Source organism: Procambarus clarkii, chromosome 51 (assembly GCF_040958095.1).
Source record: "Procambarus clarkii isolate CNS0578487 chromosome 51, FALCON_Pclarkii_2.0, whole genome shotgun sequence".
Lineage (NCBI taxonomy): Eukaryota > Metazoa > Arthropoda > Malacostraca > Decapoda > Cambaridae > Procambarus > Procambarus clarkii.
Window position 1 is genome coordinate 23,378,270 of NC_091200.1, and position 8,375 is coordinate 23,386,644.

The following is an 8,375-nucleotide window of genomic DNA, read 5'->3' on the forward strand; positions in this document are numbered from 1 at the left end:
GATTTAAACAAAATATCATCGAATTAGGCAATATTTAGCCGTTTTTCCACGTTTTTGTGAATTTTCAGTCTATGGGTATTAATTCATTATATATACGATAAAAATGATGCAAACACATAATTGATTAGATAATAACCTTAAATATTTCATTTTCAATCATCTATTTGTTTCTCGTTAAAATACTGAGTATTTTATTGAAAAGGGGAGAAGTTCGGTTTTTATTGCATATATCGACGTTTCAGCCGGATTAGAGCGGTTTTACGTGTACATCTTCCATCGGTAATATAAACGGAAAATCAAGAACATTTTAGTTAATTCTAAGGAAAACACATTGTTTTTTATCATTTGTATTGGAAACAGCAATGTCATATGTCTTTTCTTGGATCAAAATAATACGAAACCTCGCTCTAAGATTTGAAGTTAAAATCCTCAAATATGGTAAAATAGTGACTTTTTCACGTTAATCATGTAGTTTGATATTACGTAAATATATTCATTTTTACCAATATTTCGATACTATTTCATGTAGTATCACGATATGTGATTTGGCCTTCAAATCTCAGAATTTTGCATAATATTCCATTTTAAGCAAGTTTTCTTGCATTTTGTTTCGTACGAAAAAACATCGAATTTAGCAATATTTTGACGTTTATCATCCCTTTTTCCTTTGTGATTTAAACAAAATATCATCGAATTAGGCAAAATTTTGCCGTTTTTCCACGTTTTTGTGAATTTTCAGTTTATTGTTATTAATTCATTATATATACGATAAAAATGATGCAAACACAAAATTGATTAGAAATTAATCTTAAATACTTCATTTTCAATCAATTATTTGTTTCTCGTTAAAATACTGAGTTGGATATATAAAAGGGGAGAAGTTCTGTTTTTATTGCATATATCGACGTTTCAGCCGGAATAGAGATGTTTTCGTGTACGTCTTCCATCGGTAAAATAAACGGAAAATCAGGAACATTTTAGTTAATTCTATTGCAAACACATTGATTTTTATCGTTTTTATTGGATAAAACATTGTCAAATGACTTTTCTTGGATCAAAATAATACGAAACCTCGCTCTATGATTTGAAGATAAAATCCTCATATATGGTAAAATAGTAACTTTTTTACGTTAATCATGTAGTTTGATATTACGTAAATATATTCATTTTTACCAATATTTCGATACTATTTCATGTAGTATCACGATATGTGATTTGGCCTTCAAATCTCAGAATTTCGAATAATATTGCATTTTAAGCAAGTTTTCTTGCATTATGTTTCGTACGAAAAATCATCGAATTTAGCAATATTTTGACGTTTATCATCCCCTTTTCCTTTATGTGATTCAAACAATATATCATCGAATTAGGCAACATTTTCCCGTTTTTCCACGTTTTTGTGAATTTTCAGTTTATTGTTATTAATTCATTATATATACGATAAAAATGATGCAAACACATAATTGATTAGAAATTAACCTCAAATACTTCATTTTCAATCAACCATTTGTTTCTCGTTAAAATACTGAGTAGGATATTGAAAAGGGGAGAAGTTCGGTTTTTATTGCATATATCGACGTTTCAGCAGGATTAGAGCGATTTTACGTGTACATCTTCCATCGGTAATATAAACGGAAAATCATGAACATTTTAGTTTGTTCTAATGAAAACACATTGTTTTTTATCATTTGTATTGGAAACAACATTGTCATATGTCTTTTCTTGGATCTAAATAATACGAAACCTCGCTCTATGATTTGAAGTTAAAATCCTCGTATATGGTAAAATAGTGACTTTTTCACGTTAATCATGTAGTTTCATATTACGTAAATATATTCATTTTTACCAATATATCGATACTATTTCATGTAGTATCACGATATGTGATTTGGCCTTCAGATCTCAGAATTTCGAATAATATTGCATTTAAAACAAGTTTTCTTGCATTTTGTTTCGTACGAAAAATCATCGAATTTAGCAATATTTTGACGTTTATCATCCCCATTTCCTTTATGTGATTTAAACAAAATACCATCGAATTAGGCAATATTTAGCCGTTTTTCCACGTTTTTGTGAATTTTCAGTCTATGGGTATTAATTCATTATATATACGATAAAAATGATGCAAACACATAATTGATTAGATAATAACCTTAAATATTTCATTTTCAATCATCTATTTGTTTTTCGTTAAAATACTGAGTAAGATATTGAAAAGGGGAGAAGTTCGGTTTTTATTGCATATATCGACGTTTCAGCCGTATTAGAGCGGTTTTACGTGTACATCATCCATCGGTAATATAAACGGAAAATCAAGAACATTTTAGTTAATTCTAAGGAAAACACATTGTTTTTTATCATTTGTATTGGAAACAGCATTGTCATATGTCTTTTCATGGATCTAAATAATACGAAACCTCGCTCTATGATTTGAAGTTAAAATCCTCAAATATGGTAAAATAGTGACTTTTTCACGTTAATCATGTAGTTTGATATTACGTAAATATATTCATTTTTACCAATATTTCGATACTATTTCATGTAGTATCACGATATGTGATTTGGCCTTCAGATCTCAGAATTTCGAATAATATTGCATTTAAAACAAGTTTTCTTGCATTTTGTTTCGTACGAAAAATCATCGAATTTAGCAATATTTTGACGTTTATCATCCCCATTTCCTTTATGTGATTTAAACAAAATACCATCGAATTAGGCAATATTTAGCCGTTTTTCCACGTTTTTGTGAATTTTCAGTCTATGGGTATTAATTCATTATATATACGATAAAAATGATGCAAACACATAATTGATTAGATAATAACCTTAAATATTTCATTTTCAATCATCTATTTGTTTTTCGTTAAAATACTGAGTAAGATATTGAAAAGGGGAGAAGTTCGGTTTTTATTGCATATATCGACGTTTCAGCCGTATTAGAGCGGTTTTACGTGTACATCATCCATCGGTAATATAAACGGAAAATCAAGAACATTTTAGTTAATTCTAAGGAAAACACATTGTTTTTTATCATTTGTATTGGAAACAGCATTGTCATATGTCTTTTCATGGATCTAAATAATACGAAACCTCGCTCTATGATTTGAAGTTAAAATCCTCAAATATGGTAAAATAGTGACTTTTTCACGTTAATCATGTAGTTTGATATTACGTAAATATATTCATTTTTACCAATATTTCGATACTATTTCATGTAGTATCACGATATGTGATTTGGCCTTCAAATCTCAGAATTTAGAATAATATTGCATTTTAAGCAAGTTTTCTTGCATTTTGTTTCGTACGAAAAATCATCGAATATAGCAATATTTTGACGTTTATCATCTCCTTTTCCTTCATGTGATTTAAACAAAATATCATCGAATTAGGCAATATTTTGCCGTTTTCCACGTTTTTGTGAATTTTCAGTCCATGGGTTTTAATTCATATATATATACGATAAAAATGATGCAAACACATAATTGATTAGATAATAACCTTAAATACTTCATTTTCAATCAACTATTTCCTTCTCGTTAAAATACTGAGTAAGATATTGAAAGGCGGAGAAGTTCTGATTTTATTGCATATATCGACGTTTCAGCCGGAATAGAGCGGTTTTCGTGTACATCTTCCATCGGTAATATAAACGGAAAATCAGGAACATTTTAGTTAATTCTAATGAAAACACATTGATTTTTATCATTTGTATTGGAAACAACATTGTCATATGTCTTTTCTTGGATCCAAATAATACGAAACCTCGCTGTATGATTTGAAGTTAAAATCCTCAAATATGGTTAAATAGTGACTTTTTTCACGTTTTTCATGTAGTTTGATATTACGTAAATATATTCATTTTTACCAATATTTCGATACTATTTCATGTAGTATCACGATATGTGATTTGGCCTTGAAATCTCAGAATTTCGCATAATATTGCATTTTAAGCAAGTTTTCTTGCATTTTGTTTCTAACGGAAAATCATCGAATTTAGCAATATTTTGACGTTTATCATCCCCTTTTCCTTCATGTGATTTAAACAAAATATCATCGAATTAGGCAATATTTTGCCGTTTTCCACGTTTTTGTGAATTTTCAGTCCATGGGTTTTAATTCATATATATACGATAAAAATGATGCAAACACATAATTGATTAGATAGTAACCTTAAATACTTCATTTTCAATCATCTATTTGTTTCTCGTTAAAATACTGAGTAAGATATTGAAAAGGGGAGAAGTTCGGTTTTTATTGCATATATCGACGTTTCAGCCGGATTAAAGCGGTTTTACGTGTACATCTTCCCTCGTTAATATAAACGGAAAATCAAGAACATTATAGTTAATTCTAATGAAAACACATTGTTTTTTATCATTTGTATTGGAAACAACATTGTCATATGTCTTTTCTTGGATCTAAATAATACGAAACCTCGCTCCATGATTTGAAGTTAAAATCCTCAAATATGGTTATATAGTGACTTTTTTCACGTTTTTCATGTAGTTTGATATTACGTAAATATATTCATTTTTCCCAATATTTTGATACTATTTCATGTAGTATCACGATATGTGATTTGGCCTTCAAATCTCAGAATTTCGCATAATATTGCATTTTAAGCAAGTTTTCTTGCATTTTGTTTCGTACGAAAAATCATCGAATATAGCAATATTTTGACGTTTATCATCTCCTTTTCCTTCATGTGATTTAAACAAAATATCATCGAATTAGGCAATATTTTGCCGTTTTCCACGTTTTTGTGAATTTTCAGTCCATGGGTTTTAATTCATATATATACGATAAAAATGATGCAAACACATAATTGATTAGATAATAACCTTAAATACTTCATTTTCAATCATCTATTTGTTTCTCGTTAAAATACTGAGTAAGATATTGAAAAGGGGAGAAGTTCGGTTTTTATTGCATATATCGACGTTTCAGCCGGATTAAAGCGGTTTTACGTGTACATCTTCCCTCGTTAATATAAACGGAAAATCAAGAACATTATAGTTAATTCTAATGAAAACACATTGTTTTTTATCATTTGTATTGGAAACAACATTGTCATATGTCTTTTCTTGGAACTAAATAATACGAAAGCTCGCTCTATGATTTGAAGTTAAAATCCTCAAATATGGTTATATAGGTACTTTTTTCACGTTTTTCATGTAGTTTGATATTACGTAAATATATTAATTTTTACCAATATTTCGATACTATTTCATGTAGTATCACGATATGTGATTTGGCCTTCAAATCTCAGAATTTCGCATAATATTGCATTTTAAGCAAGTTTTCTTGCATTTTGTTTCTTACGGAAAATCATCGAATTTAGCAATATTTTGACGTTTATCATCCCCTTTTCCTTCATGTGATTTAAACAAAATATCATCGAATTAGGCAATATTTTGCCGTTTTCCACGTTTTTGTGAATTTTCAGTCCATGGGTTTTAATTCATATATATACGATAAAAATGATGCAAACACATAATTGATTAGATAGTAACCTTAAATACTTCATTTTCAATCATCTATTTGTTTCTCGTTAAAATACTGAGTAAGATATTGAAAAGGGGAGAAGTTCGGTTTTTATTGCATATATCGACGTTTCAGCCGGATTAAAGCGGTTTTACGTGTACATCTTCCCTCGTTAATATAAACGGAAAATCAAGAACATTATAGTTAATTCTAATGAAAACACATTGTTTTTTATCATTTGTATTGGAAACAACATTGTCATATGTCTTTTCTTGGATCTAAATAATACGAAACCTCGCTCCATGATTTGAAGTTAAAATCCTCAAATATGGTTATATAGTGACTTTTTTCACGTTTTTCATGTAGTTTGATATTACGTAAATATATTCATTTTTCCCAATATTTTGATACTATTTCATGTAGTATCACGATATGTGATTTGGCCTTCAAATCTCAGAATTTCGCATAATATTGCATTTTAAGCAAGTTTTCTTGCATTTTGTTTCGTACGAAAAATCATCGAATATAGCAATATTTTGACGTTTATCATCTCCTTTTCCTTCATGTGATTTAAACAAAATATCATCGAATTAGGCAATATTTTGCCGTTTTCCACGTTTTTGTGAATTTTCAGTCCATGGGTTTTAATTCATATATATACGAGAAAAATGATGCAAACACATAATTGATTAGATAATAACCTTAAATACTTCATTTTCAATCATCTATTTGTTTCTCGTTAAAATACTGAGTAAGATATTGAAAAGGGGAGAAGTTCGGTTTTTATTGCATATATCGACGTTTCAGCCGGATTAAAGCGGTTTTACGTGTACATCTTCCCTCGTTAATATAAACGGAAAATCAAGAACATTATAGTTAATTCTAATGAAAACACATTGTTTTTTATCATTTGTATTGGAAACAACATTGTCATATGTCTTTTCTTGGAACTAAATAATACGAAAGCTCGCTCTATGATTTGAAGTTAAAATCCTCAAATATGGTTATATAGGTACTTTTTTCACGTTTTTCATGTAGTTTGATATTACGTAAATATATTCATTTTTACCAATATTTCGATACTATTTCATGTAGTATCACGATATGTGATTTGGCCTTCAAATCTCAGAATTTCGCATAATATTGCATTTTAAGCAAGTTTTCTTGCATTTTGTTTCGTACGAAAAATCATCGAATATTGCAATATTTTGACGTTTATCATCTCCTTTTCCTTCATGTGATTTAAACAAAATATCATCGAATTAGGCAATATTTTGCCGTTTTCCACGTTTTTGTGAATTTTCAGTCCATGGGTTTTAATTCATATATATACGATAAAAATGATACAAACACATAATTGATTAGATAATAACCTTAAATACTTCATTTTCAATCATCTATTTGTTTCTCGTTAAAATACTGAGTAAGATATTGAAAAGGGGAGAAGTTCGGTTTTTATTGCATATATCGACGTTTCAGCCGGATTAGAGCGGTTTTACGTGTACATCTTCCCTCGTTAATATAAACGGTAATTCAAGAACATTATAGTTAATTCTAATGAAAACACATTGTTTTTTATCATTTGTATTGGAAACAACATTGTCATATGTCTTTTCTTGGAACTAAATAATACGAAACCTCGCTCTATGATTTGAAGTTAAAATCCTCAAATATGGTTATATAGTGACTTTTTTCACGTTTTTCATGTAGTTTGATATTACGTAAATATATTCATTTTTACCAATATTTCGATACTATTTCATGTAGTATCACGATATGTGATTTGGCCTTCAAATCTCAGAATTTCGCATAATATTGCATTTTAAGCAAGTTTTCTTGCATTTTGTTTCGTACGAAAAATCATCGAATATAGGAATATTTTGACGTTTATCATCTCCTTTTCCTTCATGTGATTTAAACAAAATATCATCGAATTAGGCAATATTTTGCCGTTTTCCACGTTTTTGTGAATTTTCAGTCCATGGGTTTTAATTCATATATATACGATAAAAATGATGCAAACACATAATTGATTAGATAATAACCTTAAATACTTCATTTTCAATCAACTATTTCCTTCTCGTTAAAATACTGAGTAAGATATTGAAAGGCGGAGAAGTTCTGATTTTATTGCATATATCGACGTTTCAGCCGGAATAGAGCGGTTTTCGTGTACATCTTCCATCAGTAATATAAACGGAAAATCAGGAACATTTTAGTTAATTCTAATGAAAACACATTGATTTTTATCATTTGTATTGGAAAAAACATTGTCATATGTCTTTTCTTGGATCCAAATAATACGAAACCTCACTGTATGATTTGAAGTTAAAATCCTCAAATATGGTTAAATAGTGAATTTTTTCTCGTTTTTCATGTAGTTTGATATTACGTAAATATATTCATTTTTACCAATATTTCGATACTATTTCATGTAGTATCACGATATGTGACTTGGCCTTGATATCTCAGAATTTCGCATAATATTGCATTTTAAGCAAGTTTTCTTGCATTTTGTTTCTAACGGAAAATCATCGAATTTAGCAATATTTTGACGTTCATCATCCCCTTTTCCTTCATGTGATTTAAACAAAATATCATCGAATTAGGCAATATTTTGCCGTTTTCCACGTTTTTGTGAATTTTCAGTCCATGGGTATTAATTCATATATATATACGATAAAAATGATGCAAACACATAATTGATTAGATAATAACCTTAAGTACTTCATTTTAAATCATCTATTTGTTTCTCGTTAAAATACTGAGTAAGATATTGAAAAGGGGAGAAGTTCGGTTTTTATTGCATATATCGACGTTTCAGCCGGATTAGAGCGGTTTTACGTATACATCTTCCATCGGTAATATAAACGGAAAATCAAGAACATTAT